General features: G+C 43.3%; 1 long non-coding RNA gene across 1 annotated transcript in view; it reads right to left on the minus strand.

Annotated features, from left to right (window-relative positions):
• Nucleotides 1-3,309: 3,309 nt before the first annotated feature.
• The window catches only part of LOC146776206 (uncharacterized), a 153,577-nt gene continuing 137,468 nt past the window's right edge, over nt 3,310-19,418 (minus strand). Inside the window, exon 4 of the long non-coding RNA XR_014972179.1 lies at nt 3,310-4,013. This is a non-coding gene — a long non-coding RNA (uncharacterized LOC146776206). The remainder of the gene's footprint in view (nt 4,014-19,418) is intronic.

The following is a 19,418-nucleotide window of genomic DNA, read 5'->3' on the forward strand; positions in this document are numbered from 1 at the left end:
TGTGGGCTAAGGCCACGAGCGACCTTAAGCCCCTTTATTTATATCCTCGGGCAGGGCCCGGCCCTCGGCTTGCAAAGTGGTATAGTAGAGACCTGGTGGCCCTCTACACCTACCACACTAGGATATCCTGAAGCCGACCACCACCTAGAAACTACATTAGGAGTTTAAACTCCCAAAACACTCTCACTGGAGCTACACCCTGTTCAACTCTTTCCTTCACCCCCCCCCCCCCCCCCCCCCCCTTCGACCACCACCCCATCCCAATCCTCACCACACAGACCTGCTGGCAATAGGAGGATTCATTCCTTTCCTTGTCCCTAAACATATTTATATTTGATGTTTCCCCTTGTTCTACTGCAGCTCCTGTTACCTTGAGTTGTCTAAAAGGACACAGCACGTCGAGGGGGCGGCGGGATTGAAACGCAGGAGCCCTCAGCACAGCACTCTGGCGGCAGGGCTCCTGATTAAGCCCGGAGGGCCCCCCCCCCCCCTCAGGTGCCTTGCAGGGAGGCCCCCTCAAGGTTCGTTACGCCAGTGCTTTGGACTCCAAGCCATTACTGCTTACTCACAGCATCACTTCATAAAACGGTTATTCCCGGAGGTGGGTGAAACACTGACCTTAACGTGACCCCGAATCACGGCAGCTGTGTCTTTGAGTAAACGGAAATGATTTAGATGACATCGAACATAATGCAGAGCTCAATGGAGATTAACTAAACGTAAAACAGTTAACACCTGTGCGCCAACGGAATCACCGCAGAGCTGGAGCGCGGGAGTCTGTGGAAAGCGCCCCCTAGTGTGCTGGACACGCCAATGTTCGAGTCTGGACAAGGGAAAGGCTTCCAAAGTGTTATCAACCGCTGAGAAATTGAATCATTTAAAAAATATGATGCACCGGAGTCAGTTCCTGGATTTGCAATATTCTATGACCCAATTGTTTTAATCATTTTATTATTCCTTTGGCAGTATTCCATGTTAATTTTCAATTTGAATCTGTTAGTGGATCAGCACGATAATATTGTGATATTCTTGTTTGCTTCAATGAAAGTTAATAATGATGGGTAATTAAAATGGTATTTATTCCCAAGGTTTTATTTCTGTGAAGTGCTTTCAAACCCCATTACCGTTTATCTGACAGCATAAATGACGATGCTCCTGGAATTTTTCCCAAAACTGATAGCAGAAATGTACAGAAAATATTTTTTATAAACTTCTTAATGAGTCATAATTATTGGCACAGCTCAGTGATCACATATAAAAGTTACTTGGACTGAGTGTGGGGGACATATATGCTATTTATCATGCAAGCCCTTAGGTTGGTTTATCATAATGACCCACACAGTAGTAATATGAATTGGAAAGCTTTCACTCCTCAGTAAATTAAAGATGATACGTTTCGACTTCGCATAATGGTGTTAAAATGAAGTCTTTAGCAGGCTGTGATCCTTATAACACAAGAAATTAATGTGCCATGAATTCTACTAAATTAACATGCAGGCTCAACATTTAAAACATGGAGAGAGGATGTGGCATAAAGGGCAGAGTTGCCTACTTTGGAACTGGGGAACCAGGTCCGGGTCTCCACGTTGACTCAACATCCTGTGATATAAAAGTTCCCCCCAAAAAAACCATCTTTAGTCCAAGGATTCGGAAGCTGTGTTAAATTTGTGATTGAACTGCATGAATCCACAGAATTTGAAAGGACTTAGCCGCTCTGAAAGCATTGTGTGTCACAACAGGAGTTTGCGTGAATATCCTTGCACTGACTGGACACAAGGGCATTGCTGTACAGAATTGCCACAATGTTCTAGGTCGCTGATCGAGGAGCAGTGCTGCTGGTCAAAGAGATTACTTTGAGCTTGACCTAATAAATGGTTTCCTGTTGCCCCCCCAAAAAAACCTTGGGCATTTCTGTCCAAGCAATTGGGTTGGCCATATTGGCTAAAGTTAAACAAATCAAGCATCCAAAAGCCCAAAATGTATTAGGTTTTCAAATTCAGGCAGAGGACAAAAACATGGTATCCAGTCGACAAGATATGATTTGGCAATCCTAATCTTGGCTACAATTAAAGATGAACAAACAATTTGATTTACTGTAGATGTCTTTTTTGATGATATGACTCTCCATTGCCTGTTTTGTTATCACCAAAAAACAACAAGGGGTGGAACCAGCCGTACTGTGACACTGTTCAACCACCCCATCCTCGATCTCCCATCTAGAACAATGGACAGCCAAGTAACTTCCTCTTTGTCATTCTTCAGTCTCTCACCGTGGAGGTAAAATTAGATTTTTGGCCACCAGAGATGGGCCATGTTTGGTACTTATTGTAAGAGGACTGGGTGTAACACTCTTCTGAGTTTACACAACCGAAATCCTTAGACTACTTTTGGTCTTAGTTGATGGCCTTTAAAAAAATATGTAAGATTTTGTATAGCAGTCAGCAAACACTTTGGATTGCCTTCTTTGCTCATGGAACTATGTGCGTTCCGAATCTATCTCGTGCTGCATTACAGTAAGATAGTAGCCAATTTACAATGTTTTGATAATGAGATGCAAAAGTGTCTGCAGTTCTTAGATCTTTCTCAGTTCTTCCAGCAGATATACACTCTGGGCTCGGCATGTCCTATTTCTTTGGTATTGGGGGGCTCGAGCGCTCTTCTTTTGAAACGCCTGGTCCACATTCTGCAGTTTGCAGGGATGTATGCTTGTTTGGGCAAAAGGCCCCAATTCACCTATATGGTTTCATTCACCTCTTTGGAGGGGAGAAGTGAGATCTCCTCACCTCTGCGGGTGCTTGGGTTCATGCATGGGCTCACAGTGTGCAACACTTAATTGGTCTTGACTTTAGGGGTGGTCGGCTGCTTGTGGAGAGGCACAAGGCCCTCTCTTGATGTCTGCACTCCAATGTACTTGACCTGGGAGATAATGTCCGGGTAGACAGGAATATGAGCCTTGCACGGCTTGCCAGCACTTATGATAATTGTGAGTATCTAAATCTAAACCCCCCTTAATGCACCTTTATCCTCCATACTCAATCCCTGACCTCCTCTGGGCTGTGTGCTCCAAGAGAGGGACTCCTGCTGCACTGGCCATCATGCGGCAGTGGCAACGGATCATGCATCCATTCAACTGACTTATTCTTGCATTCATCTACCTCCACACAACCATAAGAAAACACACACAGCAAACACACTTCAAACACATTCAAGATCAATTCAAAGAACAAAAGTAGAGAAAAGAAAACATGCTGCTGCCTAAAGACGGCAGGAATATGCTTGTAATAACAAAATTAAACATAGCAGCGGGTGTGTGTCTTACAATGGTATTGTACATAGTGTATCATTGTTTTAAAGTTCCAGCGTGGCCTCCACATTTAGAACCAAATTATTGGCCATATCGGAATGGTAAAAAAAGAGACTCTGAGGACCGTACCATCCCATAATGATCGCCTGGTTTAGAGGCATTATGCATGTGGAATGTGATGCACTGCAGATCAAATGAACAGCCAGTAGGCAGTCCATTAGCACAGTTCAGAGAGATTTAGTACACTCTAAAAATGTAAAAATAAAAAAGGAGAAGGAAATAAGTGAACTGGGACCTACAGGGGAGAAAGTGGAAAGCTAAAGTACTAACCCACTAAACCTGGCACGGATACACACCCATTTTCAGGTGGAAGTACACATGTGATAGACAAATGCTGTTGCTCTTAGAGCGATAGCTGAAGTGGGCTAACCCAATCCTGGACAATGGATGTAGGTAAACCAATAGCAGACGAGGGTTGACGCAAAGCATCTCTGTGTATCTGTGTCCCTGAAAAAAATACGGCTTTGAGCTGTAGTCCCTTGGGCATTGCACCAGCTGCACCCTATAGCAGGTAAAATGATACACAAAACAGCCACTAGCATGAGAATATAGGGAAATACTCCCCTAGAAGGAGCCAAAGTCCGCTTGATGTCTATTATAAAGAATTGGTAACAATAGGTCGACAGACTCCTGTACTGCCAAGCCAGTCCTAAAAAGAGAAACAAAATTAAGTATTTTCAGTTTCTGAACAAAAGTGTTTATAAACAAAATCAGCAAAAAAGTACATTATTGCATTTGGACAAGACTCTCATGGGTTCATGGTGGGATTTTGAATGGTACAATACAGGATGGCGTTATATGGCAGTCGGGCCAACGGAGGGACGTAAGCGATGAAAATTGCTTAGGCCAGCATTGTTCGATATAACTGAGGTGCAACAACGAGGTACACTTTGATTACTGAACGTAGCTCCAAGGGCTGCTGAGGGCAAAGTGGACCAGGCAGAGATTCAAAGGAGGTGTTAACTATACTAATAGATCAACGGACTAGGACATTGTGCCATAGGGCATTTCAGCTGCCTGTGATACTAAAGTGGGGATTACTGTTCACATAGAATAAGAAATAAGAAACTGTATCGATAAACTTTGCTGGTCTGTTTCTCTTACCGATGAACCCACTCGGACCATAAGAGCACTTCAAACTTGGAACACGGGGGATTTCCTTTCAAAAACATTTCAAAGTATGGTGTTGTTTGTTACTTAATTTGCATCAGGGCCTTCCTCCTCCCATGACATTTCTCGCTGTGGTTAAGGACGTCTGGAGTGAGCTTGGCCTGTCTCTATCCCAAGGGATTGCATATGGGATCAGGAGCTACACCCTACAGGAAATCTTTGCTGTGGGTGTGGTCTGGGGATAGCCAAGGGTTCCCCTTCTCATCCAGGTAAGCCTCCACACAAATGAAGTGTTTTTAAATGACATCATTTCGAATGTTACATTCAGTTTTAATTAATTATTTTCAGAGCTCAGTTTTTTCTCTTTTTTGATGAGTTCATATCCCCGTGCTTTTTTTCACCGAGTGCATTCAAAACACGAGAAAGCCTCAAGGCGGGCGACTGCTGGCTCTCGGCCTCCACTAACTGGCAAAAGGTGGTGAATGAGGTAATGAATAAAATCTTGCAAAGCATATAAATATGGACCGCATTTTCACGGCTATAAATACGATTCGCCAAAAGGCGAAGTTTGCCGGACTCACATTTTTGTAATGTTTTACAATAAGAAAGCAGTAACAACCAAAATGACAAGAAGTTCAAAAGTTATGATACACCATGACTTCACCACCAGGATCATCACTTACTCCTGTCTCCCACCCATGCATGATCCTATTACACAAAAAACACATCTAATCCAAAGCATCCTCTCGAAATAACTTCATATTTATGCAGTACAAAAACCTACATTCATAAATACTAAAATACACATTAATATAATAATATACATGACTTCAAAGAAGTAAAGAAAAGTTATTCTTGTATCTATATATCTGTAAATTTTCATGGCTTAATGAATGTATGAAGATGCTATTTAGAGAGGATAGCTCTGAATGGATGTATGTCGTTACAACGCACACTTTTACAACGCATGCACTTACAACGCATTTTTTACAACGCACAATCCATTACAACGCATGACATTACAACGCATGACACTACAACGCATTTTTAAAAACTACCTTTACAACGCATTCCATTACAACGCATACTACCATTACAACGCATACCATTACAACGCATAATATTAAATTGCATTTAAGGTAAGTATTAGATAGTATAGGGGTAAAAATTACTTTTCTAACTCCAGGGGGTGCAACAGCAGGGTAAGTGTTGGATAGTATAGGGGTAAAAATTACTATTCTAACTCCAGGGGGTGCACCAGTAGGGAAAGTGTTGGATAGTATAGGGGTTAAAATTACTATTCTAACTCCAGGGGGTGCAACAGTAGGGTAAGTGTTGGATAGTATAGGGGTACAAATTACTATTCTAACTCCAGGGGGTGCAACAGTAGGGTAAGTGTTGGATAGTATAGGGGTAAAAATTACTATTCTAACTCCAGGGGGTGCAACAGTAGGGTAAGTGTTGGATAGTATAGGGGTAAAAATTACTATTCTAACTCCAGGGGGTGCAACAGTAGGGTAAGTGTTGGATAGTATAGGGGTAAAAATTACTATTCTAACTCCAGGGGGTGCAACAGTAGGGCAAGTGTTGGATAGTATTGGGGTAAAAATTACTATTCTAACTCCAGGGGGTGCAACAGTAGGGTAAGTGTTGGATAGTATAGGGGTAAAAATTACTATTCTAACTCCAGGGGGTGCAACAGTAGGGTAAGTGTTGGATAGTATAGGGGTAAAAATTACTATTCTAACTCCAGGGGGTGCAACAGTAGGGAAAGTGTTGGATAGTATAGGGGTAAAAATTACTATTCTAACTCCAGGGGGTGCAACAGTAGGGTAAGTGTTGGATAGCGTAGTGTAATATTATGCGTTGTAATGGTATGCGTTGTAATGGTAGTATGCGTTGTAATGGAATGCGTTGTAAAGGTAGTTTTTAAAAATGCGTTGTAGTGTCATGCGTTGTAATGTCATGCGTTGTAATGGATTGTGCGTTGTAAAAAATGCGTTGTAAGTGTAGTGCGTTGTAAAAGTTGCATTGTAAAGGTTGTTCCCCCTCTGAATAGTTGTATTTTAGCGTAAGATTGTTAGCGGTGGGTGACACGGTTAAATCATATGTCTTGGTGTGAAACAGGATAATTTGGGTATACCATAACATTGATTTTCTTGATGTTTTTTGGCATAGCTGCTGTCAGAGTATTAGTCAACCTTTACTCCCTCCCAGCTTTATTTTTAAGGGAATATCAAAGGTTTTTGTGTTGAGGGTAATGACAAACTTTTCGTTTTTCTTAGAGAATTTCTTTGGTCTTTCTAGAGTAATGTTTTAGTAATGTTTAAGGCTAGCATCGTTGAGAATGTACTGTGTTTCCTATTGTGATGAGGGTGTTGGGTTAGTTATCATCTGACCGTGCCTACCTCTGCAGACAACTGGGTGAGTACCCCGTTTGCAGTTTCGTACACCCGGGTAGCTGTCACTGCTCCCGTGCCTCAAAATGATGTGCATTCTAGTTCATCTACTTTCAGCCACTGTGCCACACCAGAGGCAGCCATGTACTATTCACTATTGATCCTGTTACATTCAGTAGAGTCCAACCTAACCTGCCAAGCCAGACATCCCCCCATGAGGACACAAGCAACCCCAGGTTAGTTTCAGCCTAATTAGGACTCATCAGGGAGGAATAGCTTGAGTTCTCCTGTGCAGCGAGCATTGGGCCACACCTAGGCATACACACCCAGACATGTTGTAAGGCATGGGTGAAGTGGGAAATTGTTCAGGGACCCTACATTCCAAGAGGACCCAAGATGAAGCCTTTGGGGCAGTCAGAGCTCCTGTGCATAAAAAACGGATTCTTTTTTAATTCAATTGGCAAATCTTTCTAAGCGAGACACGCGGAAGCAACCTGACAACACAAAACAAAATTATTGCTAGAATCAAGTTGGCATTCTTCGCCTGTCTACAGTTTTATTATGAATTAATGTACACATTTATGGTTGAAATTACCCTTCCTAAAGAACATTCAATTGAGGTGTTTGAAACAACTAAAAACAGGCCGTATTCTATCAAAGGTAAGTAGTGCATGGTAGTATTTCCATCTTTATTAATAACTTTAAAAAAGGTGTATCTAATCTTTTTGTCTACAACTCAATGTTACATTTTTTGTCAAACTCACAAGGGTGAAAAGCTAGGTCAATCTGCTGAGATTTGGCCACTTGGTTCCTGAGATTTTTTGTACATTGATCTATACATGCTATTGTTTTTTTACAAGTCAAATTCTGTTACAGAAATATACCAAAGGAAATGAACCATTTTTGAGGTACAACTTCATCCCAGTGTACTTGAAGTCCAAACCCATTCATTCAACTGTACCAAATTGAAACCACTGGCAACTGGAAGACAATAATTTTCATCAGAGCATCTATTTTGGAAATGCATCACTCCTAGATTACAGCTCAATTTACACCCTTCTCCAACTATGCCGTACAGACAGAATACCAACAAGAAAGCACTTTGGGTCCTCCTCTAGGGGCAAAAACAGAAAGCACTATTGAAAGGCTACAGTGTAATGCCACACAATATAATGCAGTTTTGAGAGGCTCCAATAAAAACAAGATCAGGTAATGATGTGTGACATTTCAGTAAAGAAAAATATTTCTTGCTGGAGAGAACATTTTTTTTATAAATGACAGATAAAAACCCATTTGTAGTCTTAATTTATCATTTAGGTCAGACCAGAATATTTTTCTTATAAGGTCTGAGTTAAATGGTCTCCGCCCCATTTGATCCCCTGTTGTGGTTACCGAACAGTGGGCGTGCTTAACTTTATTGTACCCTATCAGTAAAATCTGTATCAAGCCACAGATTTTCTATAATTAGGCTTAGTGACTCAGTTGTTGCACCAATATTATGGTAAATTCCTATCCCAAATGCATGTCTGACATTAATTTCCACTTATCTGCACTCCTTGTGGCATTTCAAGATGTATCTATTTTTCTGTGAGTCAGTTTCTAATTAGATTCTCACCTTTGAATCACCCTGCTAGTTCAAGGTAATTACTCTGTTGGCCAGCTAGAAAATCAAAGGTCTACCCAAGCTATAGGGCCATTTGCCAGTAATAAGACCTTCTTCTGGGAGAGTGGGGATAGAATCAGCATGTGGCAATTGCTTTTCCCATTGCAGATTGCCTGGGAAGGCTCAATCCCACAGAAACAAAGAAAAGGTAAACAGTCATCTGGAGCCACTCACATGAGTGTCTGCCCTTTGAAGCTTTGTAAGGAAGGAGCCAGGCAGCTGTGGCAATTAGGGGTGGAGATTAGCAAAGGTCTTTCAACGTACCACTTGATGGTGCCATCTTGAAAATTCCCAAAATGATGTGCAGGAGGTTTGGGACAACCTAGGTCTCGGCAGAGGTGCCTAGCTTCTGGAACTTTTCACCCCCAACTTAAAAACCCCTGCACAAAGGAGAGACGTTTGAGAACAGTCTTGACTGGGGAAAGCGAAATCGGAGGAATGCCCAGCTGGAAGAGATAAGACTCTCGACTCTTACAGAGATGGACTCCTGGGCTTTTGGACTTCAGCTAGCACTCAGAGCCTGGGATTTGTTTCTTTAGGTCTAATAGTGCTGCCTTCCACTCACTCTCTGGGGGACAGTAGTGGGAACGACTTGATAGGGTTACCCTAGAGGGTTCCCCTGGATTTTCTGTGACCTGTCCTGGAGGACTGTGTCCCTCAGAAGTAGAGGCCACTCCCTTTTGCTAACCCACGAGCCCTGATAAAACCAAAAAGGAGTCTGAGCTACCGGGAATGTGCAGTCAGGGAGGACACTCTGCCTTGCAGTCTTGGGTTAATGTTGAGGAAGTGTCCAGGCCCTGGAGAAGTGCCAGGTGCCCAGACAAGAGACGGTCCTGTGTAAGGAGCAAAAGGACAGGCCCTGAGCTCTCTTCATCAGAGAGAGAGCAGCAGAAATCAAGCTCATCAAATGTCAAACAATTTAGAGGCCAGGAGGTCTGAAATAAACACTCTTGGTGATGGGAATATGCCACCAGAAGCAAAACTCACCTTATCCTACAAAAAAGTATTTCAACAGGGACAGAGACACCTCCTTAGTGGTGTTTCTGGTGTTGCATTGGTTCAAGTAACATATTTTTGTGAGAAATTGGGGTATTACTTGAGGAGTGTGAGAACCCACCTCATATAATAATCACAGTCCTTGTGAGGGTGAACCACAAAAGTTGCTAAATAAACGGGTACATAACCCTCTGGTAGCTTGGCGCAAAGCAGTCAGGCTTAACTTTAGAAGCAATGTATGAAATATTTATGCAGTACTAAAACATTAATAAAGTCAAAATGTCGAACAATAAAAATTCCAAAACGAATTTGAGAAATAGATCATAATTTAGTAAACAAAATGACACCAAAATGGTAAGTATGATAAAAATCCAATAAGAGGTACTGGAGACGCCAGCTTAGCCAGAGAAACAAAAGGCGGGGCAGTCTGGGTGTCATGTTCTGTTTTGTGCACTGTGGCAGATCCATTAGAGGTGTAATCAAGGCATGGCAGAGCTCCTTCCCAGGCAACCTGCCAGGAAGACCCCCCACACTCTGCAGCAGTCGACTCTCTGTCTCCAATACACATTTGCCAGTGGGGGAGCCATTAACAGCAATGGGGCAGCTGGCCACTCACAGAAAGGCTGCAGAAACATTTGGCAGGGAAATGACACCTTTCTAAAAATGTAATTTTCAAAATAGTAATTTAGAATCCAACTTTACCATGAAAGAGGATTTTAAATTACATTTAAAATGAGTGGAAGAAGTATTTCTCTAGCTGCTCCCAAACCAAATGTATCACTTATTAATTGTAACAAGGTAAACCAGTATTAGTCTATGGGAGGCTAGCTTTGACACAGTAAACAAAGAATTTGGAGGTTTTTCTCTGTCACGACATGTAAAACATAAAAGATACATGTTCTCCTTTTTAAATGCCATGCACCCAGCTGTTTGAGCATTTAGGGCCTACTGAAGGGGTGAAATACGTATAAAAAAGGAATGTTTAGGCTTAGAAAAAGGTTTGTTTTGGCAGGCCAAAATGGCAGTTTAAAACTGCACGGCAGGCTGTAATAGCAGGTCTGGGACATGTTTTAGGGATGCGGCACAATGAGTGCTGCAGGCTACTGTTTGCATTTAACTTACAGGCCCTGGGTACAGGTAGTACAATCTACTGAGATCTTATAAGTAAATTAAGTGTGCCAATCAGCTATATACCAATTTTACCAGGTGTGGAAGGGAGAGCACAAGCAGTTTACCACTGATTAGTAGGATTAAAGTATGCAGCGTCCTAATGCCAACGAAAGTGGGTTCAGCTACAGAAGGAAAAAATCTGGGGTGACCCTGCAAACAGGACAAATATCCAACAGTAAACACTTGGATGATAACTACATCCCATTAAATTGTGTCTGGCATATGTGGGGGGATTGTAGTTTTAGGATTCAGGGGTCGTTGTGGGTGTGAACTGTCAAGTGGGTGTCACTATTGGTATTTCCAACTGCCACCATGTAAATGTTTGTAAATTAATATATAGTATTGAGTAGTGTGTGTGTAACAAAAGTACTTTTCCTTTTTATACGTAAAGGCACTGATTGGACAATGATTTATTGGATGTTGTTTATTGCGTGTCTGGGTACTATCTCACATCAAACCACCCGAGTAGGCCTTGGACTGCTCTGCCCTACTACCCTGAGAGAATCAAGTGCTACAAAGGGGCAGTCCGTTTACAGTAAAGGGAGATTTCGGATAGATAATCTCTATTATCAATAAATTGTAATTTTCTCTAGTAGGTTCTCTTGTGGACTAGGTGGTGTCTTTGAGGCATAAAGACCATGGCTGTTGATTCATCAAAGTGGCAGGCATGATGGAAGAGACATTACGCACTGTTCAACTCCTTTGAGATTACAGGCTTGTTTCTTCCTTACATCTTCAATAGTTTCCTAGGTGCACATTGGCTAATGGATGGGCAAGAGTGGATCCCTCTCTACTTTTAGGAAATGTTGCTATGACCTAGCAGCCCAGTGGCAGGCGGGCCACTAGGTTAGTTTTTGCTGGTGCAGCCAGTTGAGTGTCTCTCTTTCCAAACCTGGTGCTTCCTCAATCACAAAATGGGAGTCGGGGACTGACAGCATGTGTAGGGGAACAGGATCCCTCTCGGTTTACAGCAGGGCTCCTGCTCCGCCAAACTCCAAATGATGTCCAATATTCCTAGCATGATAGTTTCCGGTACTCTAAGGTACATAGTAAGTGCAACAGGAAGGCTACAAGAAACATAATAAACTGGTTTTCCATGAGAGGGCATCGCATGAATTTCTAAATGTTCTTTTGCAAATGTATTTCCCAGTATGCTGATGCTAACCTTGTTACCACAATTTTTCCAGTTCTGTTTGGCAACTATACATTTTAAACTACTGTTTTGAACTAATGATCAGCGGTGGCTCCTCTGCTAAGGCAGAGGAGCGTCACCCCACTGCATTTTGAGCAGTGGATAAAAGAAAAAGAAAATTATGTTATTATTATTTCATTTTTCCGGCTTATGGGGCGGGGCTTGGCCATGTCACAGGTGTGGTGGGCACTTAAGTGGGCATGACTGCTTGGCCGGCCATCTAGGCCCGGCGAAACAGTCATGCGTACTTCGCATGTTCCCCACCAGGTTGTAATGCACATCCTGGTGAGAAACATGCACAGGCTCCCACTGCCTGTCTGACAACCGAACCACAGCGGTCAGACCAATAACAACACTGCATTGCAACGTTGTGATTGGCTGTAGGATCCTGTTTGTGATTCCTGCTTCAAGCAGGAACAGAAGAGGACGACGCGAGGTAAGGCGGTGGTCCGGGAGCAAGGTAAGTCATTTTTGGAGAAAAAAAATTCGACACCACCCCACCCGTACTACTTGGTGGCAGTCCACCACTGCCAATGATGCGCATAGTGTTGCCAGTTACCAACGTGTAGATGTATAAGTATGCTACATAATATATTGCATTTATATAACGTATCTGGTGATAGTCATCTCACCTGGCAGGTGCACAGTACTACTCTATCCATATGTTTTACCACGTTTACATCACTGGCAGGTCTGCCTGTGACACGCAAATGCATGTTGGGGTGGTGCCTTAGGGCGCCACCTATGGAGTGTACTAAATTACTACAAAAGCCCTGAAAACTTGCGTCTTTTTCTGTTCTGTTCTGAAGCGCTGTATCCCTTTTTTATTTGAAAGGTTTCTGTCTGAAATTCCATCATTCTCTCACATGCAGAGAGTTTGATGAACGTCATCATACTTCTGACACGACCTGGGTAGAACTGGCAAATTTACACCCTGCAATGAATTCCAGGAATTGGGTGAACACTTCCACATCACTTCAGAATTAAAATACTAATGCAGAATTTTGGGTATATTATATCACATTTTAAACTGCAGTCCTACAGAATCAGGAGTAGATACATTTCCACGACCTCCGAAGCTATCCACAAATTCTGTGACCAACATGGACTCTCAATGTCAGATCTGCAGTTGGTGAGTTTGAAACAGCCTAAAAGTGTAGATAAGATTAAATGAACCCTCGTGCAGTGCTCCTAGGTGGATTCTGATGAGCGGCTAAAGTTTATTTTTGCTAATTCTAGCTGGTGTTTGAATTTATTTTGCGGGCCCACATAGTATCCCGTTTGAATGCTATATTTTTTAAAGCGACGAGAGATTAAAGCAGATTTGATTCACTTTATTCTCTTGTGCCAATGACCTTGAAACCCGCAGACCGGTCACGTGGTAATAGTGATTGTACAAAATGCATTGAGGGCTCCACAGCGTAAGACCTGACCTGGTTTAAGAGTATTTATATTCAAATACAAAATGCAATATCGAGAAGCATCTCCTTTGGGAGAATGGATGCAGCGTATGTGAATTCTTTTGTTTCCATAGAAACCAAGCAAAGGACACTCTTCCAAAGCAGAGCAGCAGCCGAGGAGGGGAAACTCATCTCCCTTTGTAAAGATACGACGTTTGTGCACTGTGATGCTGTGGATGTTTCATCTGTTCCTATTTGTCATTGTTTGCTTTTTATGTTGTCTGTGGGCTCATAAGATCCCTTTACCATGAGCAGGCGCCCAGAGGTCCTTTTTCATAAGTTTCAAGGCTCCTTATTCATACATTTTCCAGTTATATGTTAAGAATACATTTTCAGTTGAGTGTTCTGTTGTCAGATCACCTTTTGAGTGCTCTGAGGTCTCACAGACATTAGCCCAAGGTGGAAGTTGCTGCCTGTCACCTGCTTACATTGTAATTCATTCAATGTTTCTCAAGCAAGGTTGTGGAAAATGCTTCCATGGTGGAAACTCTATTGGATAAGTTACAGATGGTTTCTGTTTGGCTCCTGTGGTAGGAAATACGTTATTAGTCTTGTAATGAGATGCAGTAAATTCCAGTCCAATTGATTTGCAGTTGCATCTTCGAACTGGTGGTAAATGGTCTCTATTATTTGTCAGATGGTCTTCTTTAACCAGTAAGGCCCAGCTTGGTTTTTTATGTTGTACATCTCTTGTCCAGTAACCAATATGCTCTATTCGGAATCAGGAGGAACCATTTGAAAGACAACAGCCGCACATGTTGGGCATGCTTCCCCAATTAATAGCCCTCTTGACCCTCCATCAGATAAGCTAGACCATTAAGGCCTTCATTTGGGGTGCATCAAGACCTCGGCTGGCGATTAGGAAACTTATTGCCCATAGATCAGCAAGGAGACTGGGCCCGCTCTCTGTGGAGAATTACTATCTAACCTTACATTTGGCATAAATGGCATACATGCATCCCCGGGTCCAAGATCCCCCCCGTTATGGGTCGCCATTGAACTCAGACTACAGTAGGCCCCATAGGGACAACAGGCTCTCTATCTTCCAGGCCCCGTCATCACCGGTTCCCGCAACCTCACGCTAAAAGTCATGTACGCCACCTGGATACAGCCTGATAAGGCGGGAACACTCCGTTGGAGTAACCAGGCGCTCTATAAGCTGTATAATAATAATAATAATAATAATAACAAGTCACTTGCTGGACCCTGTTCTTTCTAATTTACACTTTGATTGCTCTCAAACTGCCCGTCCGTTGGAGTGGTCTGACCATTTTGCAGTTCATTTTTCCCTGTCCCTTTTTAAGAGCCCAGTTAAGGGTAGCAGTGGAAAGGATGAACTTATTCATCAGTGGGGAAAACTTGATATTGTTGAGTTCAATCAGTACCTCTCCAATACTTGCCCCGATACTAATGCTTCTGTTTCAGAGCTTAACATGGCAGTGTCTCACTGGTTTACTAGTGCTATAACCACTTTACTGCCTCCAACACCTAAACGCTCTAGATTACATCATCCCCCTGCACCTTGGTTCTCGGATGATTTGAAGATCCTAAGAGCTAAATGCAAGGCACTTGAAAGGAAATGGAGGCATTCCTACTCCGCTCCTCGAAAAGCTGTATACAAAGAAGCCCTGAAGGGGTATCATACCCAATGTAAAATAGCCGGGGCTGCTTACACTGTGAGTACAGTGACGCAGGCTCAGAATTGCCCACGCACTCTTTTCTCTGTTGTAAAAAAGCTAACAGGAGCAGACACTGTCCCGACCCCCCCAGCTTTGGAGGAAGATCAATGTAAAGCCATTGCTGAGTTCTTTATTGCCAAGGTTGAGCGCATATATGATTCTATGAGCTCTCCCTCGACAGCAATTGAATTTCATCTGGGGCAATCGGCTGTGCCTGAACTACCTTCCCCTTTGGTGAAGGTCACCAACTGGCAACTGTTTGATGACACCTCCTTCCTCTCTTGCCTGAACAGCGTTAGGTCTGGATCTCCTCGCGACCTAATACCAGTGAAAGTTCTAAAGTTACTGGACCTTGAACCCCGGCGGGACCTCATGAGACTTCTCAATGCTTCTTTGATTGAGTCTCACGTGTTACTAGAATGGAAGCATGCAATGGTTGCCCCTCTCCTAAAGAAGGCAGGTGTGGACACCTCCAACCTGTCCAATTTTAGACCCATATACTTGTTGCCTTTCTTTTCAAAGGTGTTGGAAAGACATGTCAACTCTCAGTTAAATCAACTAGTGGAAAGTTCGGAATTTTTACATCCTTCCCAATCTGGCTTCCGAGCACACTATTCTACTGAGACCGCTCTCCTTGGGGTTACGGAGAGGTTGCGGCACGGTATTGATCGAGGGGAAACATCTGCACTCATCCTCTTGGATTTGAGTGCTGCCTTCGATACCGTGTCCCATTCTATCCTCCTAAACTCTCTCCGGTCCCTGGGAGTAGATGGCCCTGCGCTTGCCTGGATTGCCTCATTTCTGAGTGAGCGCACTTTCCAAGTCTTTTCGGCGAAGGCCGCTTCAGCCATCTGTTCATCGGCGCATGGTGTTCCCCAGGGGTCTATACTTAGCCCTTTGCTATTTAATATCTATGTTAGACCCCTGGCCACCATCGTAGAGGACGCAGGGTTGACAATTTTTCATACGCCGATGACACTCAGATTGTCTTTTCTCTTTCCAGCAGTGAAGGCAACAGTGTATCTGTCTTGAAGAACGGATTATCGCGTGTTGCCGAGTGGATGCAAATGCATCTACTTAATCTGAATGGCGACAAGACTGAGGTCGTCATTTTGGGAAAGAATAAAGAGTTGTGGGGCCCTCAGCACTGGCCAAGTGATATGGGACCCCTTCCACAACCGGTCTCTGTAGTTCGTAACCTTGGCTTTCTCATAGACGATAAGTTATCTATGAGACAGCAAGCTATCAAGGTTGCCTCTATTTGTTTTGCCATCTTAAGATGGCTCCAGAAAATTTTGTGGATGCTCCCTCACTCTACTCAGAGAACCGTTGTACAGGCGTTAGTTATGTCCCGCCTTGACTACGGAAACGTTCTCTATCTTGGTGCCGACACCTTTACCTTGAATAAACTTCAGGTGGTGCAAAACTCGGCGGCACGACTTCTTTGTAAGCTACCACGGAGATCCTCAGCTGCACAGGCCCTTCGCGATTTGCATTGGTTGAGAATCCCAAGCCGCATAAAATTTAAAGCCCTTTGTTACCTTTTTAAGATTAAACAAGGCTCGGCCCCAAAATATCTAAAGAGTCTTGTCCAGACCTACAAACCCAATCGCATTTTGCGATCCTCTGCAAATGGCGATTTTGTTGTCCCAAGATTTAAACTTGTAAAAATCGGTGGTCGGTCTTTTTCCCATTTAGGCCCCAAATTTTGGAACACACTGCCTATTGCCCTTAAATTGGAGGCCAATTTATTCGGTTTCCGAAAAAAACTTACGACTCTGCTTTTTCTATAGCCTTATTTGCTGCTTTAGTTGGTTTTTGACATAGTATTGTGTTCTCTTTTCTTCTTGAGTCTATCCCTGGCGCCGGGAAACCCACTGTGGGTAGCTGTTGCGCATTATAAGTTCTAAGAAAATAAATAAATAAATAAATAACAAGCTCTTTTCGGTAGATGCGCATCTCCATGACAAAGCTGCCCTCTGGAACAATACTGTTATTTGCATGGGGGGCCATGATTGATTGGTGCCCCTGGTGCAGAGCTGGGATTCTGATTCTGCACACCTGATTTCCGGTGGTGAGCTAATGTCCTTCGAGATGCTACAGGACGAATTTGGCTTGTTGCACAATCAACAATGGCGCTATGAACAATTGCGTATTGCCTGCTGAGGAAACTGAGTCCCCAGCCCTAGATCATCCCCTGTTCCCCGGTGCTCTCTTACTTAAACACTTGGGGTCGGTTTAAAGGCGTGATGTCCAGATTCTGCAATCGTCTGATTCGTCACCTCTACTCCATGTCACAATGGGCTAGCCTCAGGGCGAGCTGGCAGGCTCGCCTACAGGTGGAATATGATGAGGAGGAGGGTCAGATTTCTTGGAGGCCCTGGAATGGGAAGTCCAGGAGGCATGGATGAAATTCAGTCTTTTTAAGATTCTTCAGGGTTGGCACTAGACCCCGGCATGGCTTCAGGTTGCAGGGTACTCTCTCTCTCTGCCTGCTGGGGATGTGATCACGCGCCCTGTGATATAGTTCATATCCTATTGGATTGTTCTGTCGTTCACCCCTTTGGACAGCAGTGGAGTCTATGCCTCATGAAACTATGGATTTGCCCTCGCCACGTCCAGACCCCTTAATTCTCCTCCATGACTAATTGGACCTTTCTGAGCTGACCCGCCATGCCCATTGCCTGTTCATTGCTGCCCTTACAGCTGTCAAGATCTGCATTCTGTGACATTGGCATTCTCCACAACTGCCATCACATGGGGAGTGGCTCGCGGAAATGTACAGATATTTTCTTTCTCACATGGTCCTCCATTTTGCAGGAGCCCCCCACCCCCCTTAATTCGCCTTGACTCCTGATTCTACCTCGTCACTGTCAATGCACCCCAACCCCCCACCCAGCATTACTTTACTTGGGCTTCACCTGAATGGCCCATCTCCACGCCCTCTCTTCCCTGCTTTGGAGTTCTGCCTTCCTTCCCTTCTGTTCTTCCAGCCCTTTCTCACTTCTTTTCTTTTCCCCATCTATAGCTTATTTTCTTATGCCTCTACTTCTTTTTCACCCTTTCTTATATTTAGTGTTGTTTGGTATTGGTGCATGTATTGCAAACAGCATCTGTATCTTAATATGGGTTTAAGCTGGACTTGTATGTCACTGTATTTGCTGTTATTTTTGGTACTTTATTTATGCCAATAAAGATCTTAGGCAGACCAAAAGTGATGGCTGAAAATGCTTGAATTATCTGAAGCACAAGTAAGTACTCAATGCCATCCTAGCGCATTTGTGTTACTGTAAATAGGGACCAAGTACATTCAAACTAGCTTTGATCCTGCTCCAGCAGGAGAAGCACAGCCAAGTGATTGGCCAAGACCCCTTTGAACGACATCACATGCAGATTCAGACCAGTCACTGTCTTGCCAGGCCTCCTCTCTGAGGTGCAGCTTCAGCCCTGTGGCACAACCAGTAAGGCCCCATCTGTGCATGCATACACCATTTGGGGTCATTCACATGTAATGAATGGAAATGCTGAGTTAATATGAACTAAAGAAATTACTCCGCGTGCACTCCATGCCTCTGGTTTTCTTGCTTATCTGTGCAATTTAAAAATTGGACTAGCAGTCCATGCTGGACTATTGGAGCAGGACTAAGGCTGATTTGCATAAAGTTGCCTCCTCTCTTTAATGGCACAACGAGCTAAAAAAAAGAGAGTATGGATTCGCCCAGAGTAATTAACAGTGGTTCAGATTAATTCAAACATTTACATCCATGACTTTTTTGCTGCTTAAGTAAGTCACAATGACTGAATTTGCTCAGTCATGGACCCCATGCTTGTGGTGCCAGAGGGACTCAAACTGCATCTCATCCATAAAGCCCAATGTCATATGAGACTTTTTTTCATGTTTGGAAGGGACATGGCCTGAAACTTTGGGATGAACTGTTCCTATTGAAACAGGACCTTCTCTCACTCCTATTGGGTTGGTAACCTTCTGTAAGGATCTACAACCAATATATAAAGTATATTCTAGGTAATGAAAGTGGTTCAGATTAATTCAAGCATTTCTAGCCATTGCTTTTTGCTGTCTCTCAGATCATCCTTCATCAAAATCCTGACATAGGTATTAACTTCTTGCCTCTTTGCTGGGTATTTAGTTTCAGGGCACATATTAACAAGCATCGCCAAAGCCAATTTGTCTTGCCTTTGCCAATGCTTTCCATTTTACCATGCTAAAATAGCCGTCAGACATATTGGAACACTAAATAAAAAATAAAAAAAAGCCAAAATAGCTGCTGGTCCATCAAAACACTTGCTTTGTGCTTGTGGTGCATCCACACTGATGTGAGTGCATGATGGTTATTTTGGAATGGTTTCATTTCAACATGGCCACC

This window comes from Triturus cristatus, chromosome 12 (assembly GCF_964204655.1).
Source record: "Triturus cristatus chromosome 12, aTriCri1.1, whole genome shotgun sequence".
NCBI lineage: Eukaryota > Metazoa > Chordata > Amphibia > Caudata > Salamandridae > Triturus > Triturus cristatus.